At 36.9% G+C, this 14,890-nt stretch overlaps 1 pseudogene; it reads left to right on the top strand.

Moving 5' to 3' along the window:
* The first annotated feature begins 12,089 nt into the window (after window positions 1-12,089).
* Window positions 12,090-13,038, top strand: LOC147549193 (cationic amino acid transporter 1 pseudogene; annotated as a pseudogene).
* The last annotated feature ends 1,852 nt before the right edge of the window (window positions 13,039-14,890 follow it).

Below are 14,890 nucleotides of genomic sequence, written 5' to 3'. Positions count from 1 at the left end.
AAATCAAAATGCAAATCAAAATCAGTTATCATTCATGCTTTCATCCAATATCAAACACACAATCCAACACACAATCAAACAGACATTGATACACAAAATAAAACACATAATAAAACACAAAATCAAAAAACCTAAATTGTTTATAGTATAAACCCTAAATTATGTAAATAATCAAACCCTAGTCATCAATCAATTGATACAATACAAAATCAAACATAAACATATCACATTGTGAAGATTTATACAAGAAATACCTATTTCAAATTGTATGAGATGAGTCTTTATAGATTTCGGACTAGAGAGAGAGAGTGGAAGCTTTTCAAGCTTGTGATTCAAACCTTAGGTATGTTAAAGAGATGAAAATGGTCTAAATCGACTAGCTTCGAGTGATGGATTGGTTGGAGCAACAAATTTGGACGTTAGGTTGAGAGAAATCGACTGATTACTAAGATTCAAGAGGAGAGAGATGAAGAATTACGGATGCTTTCGTTTCTATCTCTGGTTTGGGAAAAAACTAAAGATATCTAGAAATTCTAGATATCTTATATATAGGAGGGTAAGTTGGGAAACAAAAATCTGAAAACCCAGAAAAGGGGCATTTTTGCAAAAACTCTTTGAGGTGGGGCAAAATTGATTTTGGCACCCGGAATCGGGGCATTTGAGCAAAATTCCCAGCAAGAAATCTCTAGAATTAGATTTATTTTCTTCTCTATTTCTATGTTAAGAAAAACAAGATTTCTAATCCTCTATCTCTCTCTCGATATAGTTATCATCGAATCTCTCTCCCCCCCCTCTCTCTAAAGCTGTTAAAACAGTTTCCAAAAGAGAGAAAGAGAAAGAATAGGAAACAATTTTCAAGGCGCCAGATTTTGAATCTTAAGTGAGACGGCTAAGGTGTGTTGCAGCTGAGTGAGAGGAGTTGCAACACAGGTCCAAGATGAAGACATATGGGCGGTATGATATCCAGCTGTTGGATTTCTCAGATTTACTGTGGCACACTGTACTACACTGCTCTCGTTTATATGGGATCACTCTCCACTGGACATCCTGAAGTACACCCTCTTGTGACCGAATATAGCCCAAAAACAATCGGAGCTGTAAAATCCGCCTACCTGGAGCGTGCCACGTGTTTCTGAACGTTTTTGGCCTCACTTGAGTCAACTCGATTCCGTGTTGGAGTCTACTTTTCATCCGAACATCATCGTTAGCCAAAATTACCAGATTACTCTCATTACCGAATGACCAAAATACCCTTAGTATGTCTTTCTCCCGATTTGATCTATTTTTCGCACTCAACTCCTTAGAAGACCTCTGAGCAAAAGAAATAAATAATTCATCACAGTAACTGTCTGAAATAAACTAACTAACCCAAATTAAGAGATTCAGATGAGACATTTTAATGTCTCACTTCTTTGTCTCAAACAAGAGTCGTGGCGAAGGGAACACTTACTTTTACAAAAACAGTGAGCGAGAGACAATGAGTAGGAGATAATGAATGGGGAGATTTGCAGTTTGGACTCCCTTTCATATAATTGACTTGCTGTTTGGACTCCCTTTTTCCAGTGTTGCACTTTGGACTCCCTTTTGACGGAATCACTAGAGAATATTCCGTCTATAATGTTATACTTTACGAAATTCCTGCTTTACCCTTAAATAATCAATATTGCAGTTTGGGCCCCCTAATTTAATTAATTGAAGTAGTTTGGACTCAATTATTCTTCTTTTCAACTCATTTTTTCCCTTCCTTCACCAATACAAACAATAGTCCAACTAACCATTAATATCATTAAAGAAGACTCCCAATTATCTTAATGTGTCAAAAAAAAGTCTAGACAGAGAGAGAGAGAGAGATTGTGGAGATAGGAAGGCAGATGATTTGTTAGAGAGAGAGAGAGAGTAGGTTGTTAGAGAGAGAAGAGAGGTGAACTGTTAGAGATAGATAGAGAAAGCTTGTAGAGATAGAAATGGAGATGATTTGTTAGATTCTTATAAGAAACATCAAAATAATTGATTGAACCTACAGAGCTTCAATCAATTCACCGAGTTCTTCAACTATTGTTCAATTAATCTGATCATGGATAATATAAAAATATCTTAAAGATTACTCCATTAATATCTTAAAGATTACCCCATTTACCAAATGAAATATGAATTCTTTCTCATAGGAAGTTATGATAAAGGGTTCTTTTCACCATTAAAGTGAAATTGCAAAGTACTAAAGCTTTGACATGTTCTTCTGAATAAGAGCAGGTTGAAGAGATGAAGATGGAGAATGGATTCAATTCAAAGAAATTAAAGGAATTTTTCATGGATGATATTACCATTACAACTTTTACTAACACAATCAATACAAATAATTCATACTTTTAGAGAGAGAAAGTGAATGACAATAAAATTTCTTTAGAATTAGTTTATAATACAAGGTTGATTAATCAACATAATCAAAAGGAGAACAAAAAATGGTTAACAAACAACATAAAAAGAACTCCACAAATCAGTAAAATAATGAAATAATTGGAAAACTCAGAATCAAACTCAAAAAACCACTTCCCATTCCAAATAGAAGCAACAGTAAAACTAAGAACCAAATACAAAACCCACTTCCCAATCCATTTCCAACAATGGCCATTACTGGTAATGGTTTTATTTTCATTGGAGGTAAAAAGGAACCTGAAGATGAGAAGGGATGGGTCCCATGAGAAATTTGGAACAAAGATGAAGGGGTAATAATCACGGCAAATAGAGGGAAAATCTGTCATAATTTTTGAAATAGTTATTATTTAACTTTGTTTTTTGAAAAAGGGAGTCCAAAGTGCAACTCTAGAGAAAGAGAGTCCAAACAACAAGTCAATTTTATGAAAGGGAGTCCAAACAGCAAATCTCCCGATAATGAATAGTAGAGGGAAAAATACAAAGAGATGGCGAGAATGAGAGAGAGAGACAATAATAGAGAAGGAGAAAGAGAGAGAATAATAGAGAAGGAGAAAGGGAGAGAATAATAGAGAACGAGAGAGAGACAGACAGATAGAGAAGAGGGAGTTCGTGTAAGAAAATAGTGGTGGTGGTGGTCAGAAATTGTGGTGGTGGAGCAGAGGTGAAGATGAAGATTAGGGGGCAAAATACAATCAAGTAAATTTTTGGATTAAAAATAAAGATGTCCTTAAGTCAATCTGAATTGAGTATGTCTTTATTCTTTGGAAACTTTTTGAGTTCCTCAAACCACGACTTTAGAAAGAGGGATATAGAGAGAAATGTGTGTCTAAAAAAAAGAAAAATCACTTTGTGGACTGCTCACCAAAGACTTATTTTAGTACTCCGTTAAGAAAGAAATGATAAGGAGAGAGAATCTTGGGTTCTTTCTTTATTTTTAAATCTCCTCAATGTCTTTTTTTTATTGTTGTATTAGTGTTTCTACTAGTATGCAAATCTACTCACGGGTAGTTTCTCAACCTTAATTTTCTTGTTTAATTGATTAAACATTAGATTGATTATTCATTACGATGTAAATACCGTTCTATTAGTCTCCTTTTTTTTTTTTTGTTGAAAGACTTCTATTAGTCTCTTGGTTATATATATTGTTCTCGAATTTTGTAATATTAGTTCATTTACATGGTTTCTTTTGTTTCTTTATTTCTTATCATTCCTTGAATTGTTGAAAGTTTCGTCAAATCTAAAATGCTTGTTTTCTGTATCAAAATTTATTCATTGGTATTTTTTTTAGCGTTGTTGGTGAGAATTTGTTGTTGGAGTTATTTCTAAATTTTAATGATTTTCAACCTATTTAGTTTAGGAATTTATTTGTTTTTAAAAAAAATGCTTAGAAGATATATTATTTCTAAATTTTATTTCCTCTAAAACTTTCAAATTCGGGTAATTTTTGTTTGTTTTACAAGTTTTAGCAAGAGGGGAAGAAGAAAAAAAAGGAATGCAGAAAGTGCGAAGTAAAAGTAAAGATGAAAGAATTTAGAAAACTTGTCATTTTCATTATCTTCTTTTAGAAATTTTTATAGGTAATTTAGGAAGCAGTTGAAGAGTTGTATCGTAAATTTGTTTGGACCCAAATTTGGACATAAGTTGTAATAGTTTTTGGAGAGAAGGACGACAAGTATGACGTTGTTTCGGCTCGTTGGGTACGTACTTTAACAAGGGAGTTGGTGGGTCCAGTCGATTTCAATTATTTCATCTCCGGTCCTCAACCGGAGATAAGTTATTCTTAACACCCACGAACCTTAAGTAAGTGGGTTGTCTGACTGCTTTTGTGTACACAACTGCTTGAGGAATTGTGTGGTTTGGTCGTTTTAGTAAGGGTCCTTATCGATTACAGGATAAGAGACGGAATTCTTTGTCGGTCTCTTGTCCACAAAGGGTTCCTTGTTAGACGTGATCCAAACCTCACTTACATTAAAAAAAAAGTTGTGGCTTTGGAGAATAAAGAAAAATCTCTAGGGAAAAGATTTAGTCAACCGTGATTGACTTAGAGAGCATATCTATTTTTTGACCCAAAAATTAACGTGATGAATTCGTCAAATTTAGGACTTTTATGGGTACGCGATGGCATGCACATTGTTACACAAAAAGTTAACGGACATGTCCTAATTTCACCCTCACTGTCCCTGTGACGTAATTCCTAACGCGCTGGAACAAAACTTATATAACTCTTCTTTTGTTCCTTGGCACCTAGACATTTGAAGCCAATTATATCTCTATCAACAGCAGGATCCAGGAAGCTTTCACTTCAGCTCCCTCATATAGTTACCATCAGTAATATTTGTCAAGGATTTTAACGCAATCACTACACTTTCAAGTAAGCATCTCAGTAAGTTGGTATCTTAAAAACCTGAGGGTATTTTATCATCATTTACTCAAGTGTAAATCAGACGGTGAACAATTTAAACGTCATTCTGTAACTGCAGAAAACTAGCCTCCTGTTAGGAGGAACAGACTAGCCTCCAGTTAGGAGGAACGGACTACTTTGAAAGTCTGAGAGACAACGAACCAAAGAAACAGCGGTATACAAATTTATGTAGAATAAGGATGAGTCTTCCAAACACATTTGCCAACAACTGGTGGGACAAAATTCGTGCGAGTCTAAAACATCCGACGTGAATAGCTGCAGATTCAATTTCATGAACACAAGGTGTCAGAGGTGAAAAGCAGGTCCCTGAGTACAAAATTAGTGGCACATGGCAAAATGGAGCAAGGAGTGGCAGGGGCGGGTCACCCCGATCTGTAGATGTATATATGATTATATTTTATCTCGTATTACAGAATATGCATACATGATTATATTTTATCTCGTATTACAGAATATGCATATATGATATTAGTCAATTAGATTCACAGACAAATAATACATTAGTATATAACTGAAGATATTATAAAAAGGTGGGGAAAAGAAATATAAAAATAGAGCCTTTTAGAGAGGCTGGACGCAATGGCGCTGCATTTCAAATATAATTTCGAGCACATAATTGACAAATTGATACCCAAACCTAACTTGAATATGAACCAACATATAGACATCGAGGCATTCATGCTAGAGATTGAGAAGAGAATGGAAGGATAAACCAAAAGTAATACAGAAAAAACAAATAGCTGGTTAAAATTTTTGTCTAAGCAAGAATTTTTACCTGAATGTATGAATGCAAGAGAAGGTGGATGGTGATCACAGATATGAATTGCCGGGCAAATCTCCTTTGGCAGCAGTAAAATACTAAATCAATAAAATGCAATTAGGCCGTACATTTGGGAATCAAATTATGATAGATCCATTTAACTTTAAGAGGTCATCTTCTGCCAAAGAAGGAATTGCCCAGTAATGCATCTCTGCATGCGAGTTTTACTTCTTACTAGTCTCTAATAATTACTAACATTATTTACTTTCTATAAAATTTGCAGAAGTTCTGGTTATTTATACCTAATTATAGGGTCATCATCTACGTATGAGAAAAACTAGTACATTCTCATCTCTCTCTCTCTGTCCCTTGTACTTTTCTTTCTAGTTGCAGAGCATATTCTCAGTACATACCTATCTTGTTTTGGTCTCTTCTGTAACTTTTCTGCAAAAAGGAAATGTGTCTCTTACTTTCAGTCTTTACAACCACAGCTGCATGCTTGTTTGTGAAACCAGAAGTTAATGCTTTTTATGGGCATAAGGTTTGAAATATTATTCTCTTTCTCAGTTAGAGAAAAATAAACTAGAAATTATTTTTAATCAGCAAATATTGGATTATAGCTTCAGATTGACTACCGCATGACCTCGGAGTTATACGACTGACCTGAGATCAGTGAAAATTTTGGTGTCTTTGCACCACAACTGTAAAAGTAATGCTTTATGAAATAGTATGAAAATGTCAGCAGAAAAAGTTGAACAATATACTGAACTTAACAAATTTGGCCCACCCAAGCAAGCCAGCATGTGCAATTCTCTAAACGCTTGTAACTGCGAGTATCTAACATGGGAAAAAGACACTAAAAAGAAGTATTAAAGACTTACTCCACGTTATTAACTAGTACATGTTCAACTCTCTTTACTGATGCAGCGATCTAGTTTTCTTTTTCGTTTGAAGTGGAAATACTTTACTTCTTAACATGCGTGCCTAGGGCACAAGTTACGAAAACCCTTCACATTGTAACACTCAACGGATGTCAAACACTAAGATGCGGATCTTATCAAGAGTCACATAACATTACCTTAGCATTGTTGTGAGTCTCTGACAGTAAGGATATTAAAGTTTTAACAAAGAGAACAGGCACAATTTGTTAGCCACAATACGTAAAATGTTAAATAGCCTAAGTACGAATAAATTAAAAACTGGTTCCTGAGAAAAAGCAAAATGCTTAGACACGTATTGTAAGAGTTCTTCAAGATTAGGTGTACCTACAAACCAGAGAAGGAATATCCTGTGGTATCTTCTTTGTTTCACCTTACCTTTTTCATATAAGGCATTAGCTTCCCAACCAGTCAAAGACATGCAGTCATGAAAAAGTTATTCGTTGATGTCGAAAACTGAGTCAAATTTCCTTTCAATAAGGCCACTTGCATTGTTCTGTTTAACAAATGTTCGATAAATTTACTTAAAGCTTTACTAGTTAATTCGACCATATTTTACTCGAAATCACCACAAATTTCATCTCAGTTGACATGGGTTAGTGCTAATATAAACAAGGGTGCTTGTTGGCCTAAAACCATGTAGATTTGAAGTAATGACCTTTTGTTGGTGCATGTCTACATTAAGACACGCTACCAAAGTAAACCTTACGCAACTTAATAACTCATGTATCTAAAACACATTCTTTTTCAGAATACACCCTCCTCTATATGAGGTAATAAGTTCCTGAGATAATTATTTCAAATGATATTTGAATTGGTGTCGTTTGGTCTCTTTGAGAGGGTAACTCATACGAAAGGGTCCATATATACATCAGAGAACCTAACAAAGAAGTGATGGGAAAGCTCTAGGAGAGCATAGGAATTGTCCCTAGGATATGCTACTCCACTAAACAGTATAGCCAAATCGAAGACAGAAATCATCTAATATATATCTATCTATCTATCTATCTATATATATATATACATGCAGAAGCATGAGTCTTAACAGCCATCGCAAGAACAAGTAGGGCTGATGAATAACAGGGTAATCTTCACTTGGCAGATGCAAAGGTAGTATTGTTCATCTAGAATGTTTGTTTCTACCTTTTTTCCGCCAAGGGAGAATTGCCCTGCTATTCGGTCTTACGATCTATTACATTACTTGAACTATCGATTATATCACCATTTCCAGCATGGTCATGATCTACCGAGGGAAAAGACCATTAATCACCAACAAACAGCACACAAAGAACACGACGAGGGGTTCGGAACAAAATTAGGAAGTCGGGTAATACCTTGACAACTTACATTAAGTTTCGGCACTACCCTTGATGAGTATGAAGCATAACTACTTGAGAATCACTTAATAATTGAATTTTTCTGCCAGATTTTCACCTCAATTTGCAGCAAGTTTCTTTGCTAAATAATCTTAATATGAAAGATAAATGTGAAGAAGCATTAAGACTTAGTTTGCTTTTTTACAAACTTACTTATATTTCCCCTATATTCAAAATTCCCAAGTACTAGGAACATAGGAGCAAAATTCAAATCATTAAATTTAAACATGAGGAAATTCATTCATAACTTAATAAGTGTGAACTTATTAAAGATGTAAAAGTAACAGAATTTAGTGGACTTCCCTTTCTTACGCATTTCGTCAAACAGATTACAAGTATCACCCCTGTTTACAGACTACAGTGGAATTGATGATGTTGCAGGAGATGATGATTTCAATTCTCAGTCTAGAACCTTGTGGTCTCTGAAGCTTCATCGGATGAAAGATTTTCTCCAGTATTCATCAAGATTGTTCATGTCTCCTTCACCTCCGTTTCTCCCTCCTCTTTCTCTCTCTACTTTTCCTCTCTTCCCCCTTCTCTATTCTCTTCGTGTTCGGCTAAAGGAAGGTTGCCTTTGCCACAACACAGAGAGAGAAAAAGTGAAAGCTTGAGCAAAGAGTTAAAGGAAAGAGATAGAGAGAAAGGGAGTGAGAAACAGAGGAGAAGGAGAGAGGAAGTGTTAGAGAGTGGGAGAGAGAAAAATGGCGGTGGTGGTTGGAAGCGGTGTGGTGGCGGTAAGAGGAGAGAATGATTTTTTTTTTTTTGGAAAATGGCTGTATAGGTCAAGAAATTAAACTTAAAAAAACAATACCATTTTGTATTAACCACAATAGGCCTGTAAACGGTAGCTTATCGGATCGGATATAGGTAAGAGTGGGAATTGGGCAGGTATGGGCGTCTGTGGGCACTTGAAGCATCTGGCTGGGCGGGTCGGGCACCAAACTTCAATGGCTATTAGGGTATGCGGGTTAATCGGGCGGGAATTTTCAAATTCGCCTTGTCCATTACCCGCCCAAGCCCATTAAGAAGCTCGGTAATTCGGGTATGGGTGGGCGGGTAGCGGTAATCTCATGGCTTGAAAAAACTCACTTCTTTCTATCCTTTTATAAAGTCTCCAAACACCTTTCCTGATTCTAAAGAGGCAATGTGAGATTAAAAGTAGACGTTATTTGTGTTGTCCTTTTAAGAATTTAATCTTACATTGAAAATTAATAGAATTCTTATGAGATATAATATAAATTTATCCTACTCTTTGCTCCCTCAAAGCCAAAGGCTACTTCAGTAACTTACAAGGAATTCTCTTGGCCATTGCAAATTAATGCATTGGGTTCATGTGATTGGCCTTAAACACATTGTTTACCATCTCAACTAGGCATAGCAACATGGGTTGTTGTGCTTCATCAACCCAAAAAGTTGATATAACTTGGTTGATTATCATTGGGTGAGGTTAAGTGGGTGCGGGCTTGGGCGGGTGCGCGAGTAGAGGTTTTAACCCATGTCCGCCCATCAAAACTTGGCGGGCTGGGCGGGTTGTGCCCGAGACGGGCGCGGGCGTCCATGGTCCTTGTTGGGCTCAGGTGCCCGTGGGCGGGTTCAGGCTCATGGACCAAATTCCCTCCCCTACGATATAGGCATATCTGTATCTGAATTCGATAAGCTATCCAAATATCTGTATTCGATGATTATCCGACGGATATTATAAATTAATATCCGAATCCGATAATATTAACGGATATCGGATAATACCCGATATCCGAAACTTTAACAAAATTTCAATTTTTTCCTTTAAATCTTTAACCATTAGATCTAAATAATAAATCTCAACTATACATTTTATATATTATTATGAATAAATTTAAATTTTTATTATTTTTTTATATTACTTATCGAATACGGATATTTATCGGATCGAATATTAGTGTATCCGTATCCGATATCCGAAATTTCGGAATTTTTTTTAAAATTCGAATAGGGATGCAGATCGGATATCGAATATTCAGATATCCATTGACAGGCTTAAACCAGAAGTTGACTATTACAACTCACTCTCTCTCAACAAATTCAGAAATTTCTAAGGTTTTCTTTTTCTTCTTCTTCCAATCCGAATCTTCTTATTCTACTTCTTCGTGAAATAGTAGGATGAATTGCTCCCCAAGTTGATTGATGAGGTTTTGTTACGAACTTATTTGAATCAGTATCTAATGGTAGAATCAAGGTTAACCTTATGATTGAAGTGCAGGATAAGAAGAAATAGTAAACTGTTTAAGGACGTAGAATTCTGACCTCTTTCATGGTGTTCTTGGAGGACTTCTTCAGATCGGCATCATCACACGAGCTAGAATCGCCCTTGCACCCGCTCCAGAAATGGTGGATTGCGAACCTTTATTCCATTAATACCAGTTCTCTATAGTTTTACATGTGTATAAACCTAGCATCTGGCTCTTTTTCTTTCTTGAACATGTGAAATGGATTATAGTATTGTATTCGGTTTTCTCAGTATTCACCAAAGACCAGAAGCATTTGATTTCTTAAGAAAACACATTTGATTACATTGAAGGATTTGTTATAACTGGAGATCATGTAACTGTGGTGAAGATGCTTTTTGGAATTGATGTTATTATAAATAATGACCTTGTGAATATGTATGGGAAGTGTGGTGTTACCAACATAGCTCATCAGGTGTTAATATTCGTTCCAAGGATATTCCCCGGAGTCGATAAACCAAGGATGAGAAGAAGAAACCATACCTGTTAAGTTGATTTGTGGCTCAAGAGTGCCTGAAGAATTCGTTCCAAGCGAAGGAGCGCCAACAGTGGAGGTGCCTGCAGCAGAACGTTATTGGGCCAACAACGATAATAGGGATTAGTACTGTTCTGGAGTAAACGGAGTTGCTGGAAGCACTGCCTGAGGGTTCTGTGGGTTGTTAACAGCAGCAACAACCGGGCCAGAGTGTTTCTGGGTTCGTGATCGAGGCCCGTGTCGTTGGGATACCCTTGTAGTTGGTAACAGGTGGCGATGATGTGGCCGTGAATTCGACAGTGATCGCAGTAGGGTCGAGGACGTTTGGCCCGTGGTTTATCAAACCGAGATGGATTGTTAGAGTTGCCGACAGCAAGGGCAGCAGCCTCGACATTAGTTGGAGAGGAAATGATGTGTTGTTGAATCTCCTCATGTTTTACAAGAAAATTAATCCGGAGAATTGATGGGAATGGATCCATCAATAGTATTTGGCTCCGAATCGCCGAGAATCTGTCATGAAGGCCTTGGAGAAACTCCATGGCTCGTTCTTGATTTGATTTGTCCATGAGAGACTTTTCATGTCCACAAATGCATGGTTCAATAGCCAAAAGAGAATGGAGTTCATCTTGGAGTGACTTGAGATGTGTGAAGTAAGAGGACACGTCTGAACCATCTTGTTTGAGAGATGATATTGCTTTCTTGAGTTGATAGATCTTAGGAGCGTTTGTTTGAAAAAAACGGTCATGAAGATTGTGCCAAATGTCGGTCGCACTTTCATCATATAGAATGGATGAACGAATGTCCGTAGCGACCGAGTTCATGATCCAACTAGCAACAAGGTCGTTTCATGTTTCCCTTGAATGAAGCTCAGTTGGAGATGTGGGTTTCAGAATTGAACCATCCACAAAACCGAGTTTGTTCTTAGCTCGAAGTGCCATTTTCATGGCACGAGCTCATGACGAATAGTTGTCTCTAGAGAGAGGTGGAGTGATAAGGACAGTTGTAGGAGAATCCGAATGAAGGACCTCAAAACCTTGATTGGTTTCAGTGGATTGATTGAGAATCGTTTCAGAAGTTGAATCACCAGGTGCAGTCATATTTTTTTTCAAAAAAATATGTTTTCTCTAATACCATGTGAAGAGGGAGATCCCTCTTTAGTTTCAAGTGAAATCGAATGGGAGAGAGAGATAGAGATATAGACGAGAGTCAGAGAGAGAGGTTAATATTCACTTGATTGATTTGTAAATGGTTGTTACAAATATTTATAGGAATCACAAAAGGATAATCTTTTACAAATTTGAATTACAAAATCTTAACTAAATCCTAAATTAAGTCAACCGGGTCTCAGTTACCCGAGTGGGACCGAACATGGAGGATCCGTTGATCCTATGGAGGATCCGTGAATCCTAATATTATTTGCATAATTGAGAGTTGAACTGGGTGAGTTCATTGCCTTCATAGGCGCTGGTTACATTCTACTCGAGTATGTAATTAGTAGTGTTGTTGTGGCTCGCTCGTGGACTTCCTACTTCGCAACTCTTTTGAATCACAAGCCCAATGATTTTCGTATTATAGCCCAAAACCTCTCCCCCGACTACAACCACCTTGATCCGTTAGCGGTCGGTGTTATAGAAATCATCAGTGTTCATGCAATTCTTAGTACCAAAGGCTACACACGTTTCAACTACATTGCCTAAATCTTTCATGTTGCTATAATTCTTTTCATAATTATTGCTGGTCTTGTAAAGGCTGATGTTAAAAACTACTTTGATTTCGCCCCATTTGGTGTTCGCGGTGTTTCAAGGCTTCCGCAATGTTGTTCTTTGCATATGTTGGGTTTGATGCATTTTCAACAATGGCAGAAGAGACAAAGAATCCTACTGGAGATATCCCAATTGGGATCGTTGGTTCAATGACTGTCACAACAATTGCTTATTGTGTACTAGCCAATATTCTTTGCCTAATCAACCATACTATACTATTGACATTAATGCGCCATTCTCAGTGGCATTTCAATCGGCTGGGATGAATTGGGCTAAGCACGTAGTTGCGGCCGGAGAATTGAAAGGTATGACCACTGTTATACTTGTTAACGCTGTAGGCCAGGCTCGGTATCTGACCCACATCGCCCGTGCACATATGGTACCACCATGGTTCCCTAATGTGAATGAGAGAACCAGTAAGCCAGTGAATGCTACCATGGTTATGCTTTTTGCTACGGTTGTTATTGCCTTCTTTACCAAACTTGATATCTTAGCCAACCGGTACGCCAGTCAATGCCACCATAAGTCGCGGCTTGGGGCATCCAAATATTCTCTGGAAATAAACATTTGGTCAATTATAGTTGATCTAGCGGTAATGTTGTTTTGAGTCCAACAATCGACTTGTTAATTTTTTACCCCATAATTTTCATCTCCCACCTCCGAGCACCACCACCATTCCCTCTACTCTCTCTCTCTCTCTCTCTGTAGGACGCACACACAATTCTAGTGAAGAGAACCTTTCATCGAAACCCCCTTCATATGAGACGAAGGGAGGGGGCCCGAGGAGTATTTCCAGCGAAATCAAGTGCAAGATTCAAGAACATATTTTATCATAAGATGTGGTGTATCTCTGAGTGCAAAGAAAGTTTATATTCATATAAGTGTAAGCTAAGTGTAAGAATTAGTTATAAATACTTATAACAAATTTGAACAAAATTCCTAACCACGAGCCTCTCTCTATAACGATTCTCGCTCTCTTTTCTGTAAAGAGCTAATGAAGTCCAAGTGTAATTCACTGATTTTAACCCTAATAAATGAAATCTTTCTTATATCCATAACTTTTACCAATGTATAAGAGCCCCTAGGCTTTGAACTATTGAACAATCAAAGAAACACAAAACCTCTTGTAATCGGAGTCGGTTTTTGTTCAGTCTGACTTGTCAAACTCATAAGCGTAGCACAACATTGTGTTTGTCCCGTCGAGCTCTTAAACTTAAAGCTAAGAATCTCACAAATCCGATTCCAGATGGTTTTATGTTTGGACAAAATTAAGTTACTTTAGGGACCAAAACGGAAAACAGGATTAATTTGGGAAAAGCGAGAAGATATAGATCGGACGACTCGTGTTTCACCTACCTCAAATAGGAAGATCCAACCGCTGTCCTAGGCACACATCGAGATCTTATTGGGATGCCTACCAAGAGCGTCCGATCTACGAGATCCAATAACTCGTATTCTACCAGATATGACGTCCCAGATCACATCCGACCAAGATTAAGTGAAGAGAAAATTTTCCAACATATATGTCCCTCACAATAACCAACAGACGTGCTCTTAAATAAGGTATATATTGAATCCTACAAATAGAACCCAAATCAACTCCAAAATTCATAATGTTTTATCAAGTGCATTTAAGATTAAGACTCCGACAGAATTTCAACTTTGTGAAGAAAGTCAGGAGAATTTAAGTTTGTCTAAAGGAGGTTATGGTGCCTGCAAAGCCACTCCGATGCTCAAGTTAGTGCAGTGTGTAAGTTAATAAAACAATCCGTTTGTGGAAAATGTTAGGAAAAATAACCTAATTAGCTTGTTCAGGAATATGGAGGTAAACGATGTGAAAGTAAAAGCAGAGACACCAAGATAATTTAACGTGACAAAAAACCCCTCCAAGATAGAAGGTAAAAAACTACGGGACCTAGTCAAGAAATCTTCCACTATAATGATAATAATGGCTTACACAATTCTTCCCCAGAGCAATAGGGAATTAAACAATTCTTCAAGATGTGTCGAAACACTCTTGGATAACAACTCTTCACCAAAACTATGGTGGATAAACTAAACAAAGTAGCAAAAAAATTGAAATCTCTTCTTAGGATTTGAACAAATCCTAGATTACTAAAGGTTGAAGAAGATAACCACAAACTAAATTGCTTCACAAGATTAATAATCTTCTTTTCTTCAAACCAATATTCTTCTCTTTCGATCTCTCTTGAAAGAACCACTTTAGAAATATCTCTTTCTCTGACTTCTCTTTGTTCTGAAAGTGTGAATAATCTCTTCCCTTTCATTCACTTTTATAATGATAAATATGGAGGTTTGCCAATAGAAATAGGAATTTCTTTTTAGGCTAGACAAAATAGAAGTTTCCCTTTTTTCCCCAAAGAAGGAATAAACGAAATCCTATTTCACTTAGGAGTCCTTTTATTATAAGGAGGGACCCCAACCAAACTCCCCCTCCC

Source organism: Eschscholzia californica, unplaced genomic scaffold, assembly GCF_041429995.1.
Source record: "Eschscholzia californica isolate CP2 unplaced genomic scaffold, dmEscCali1.0.p SCAF_3, whole genome shotgun sequence".
Taxonomy (NCBI): Eukaryota; Viridiplantae; Streptophyta; class Magnoliopsida; order Ranunculales; family Papaveraceae; genus Eschscholzia; species Eschscholzia californica.
The sequence above is the reverse complement of the archived record's forward strand: the minus strand, read 5'-3'. Positions and strand labels throughout refer to the sequence as shown.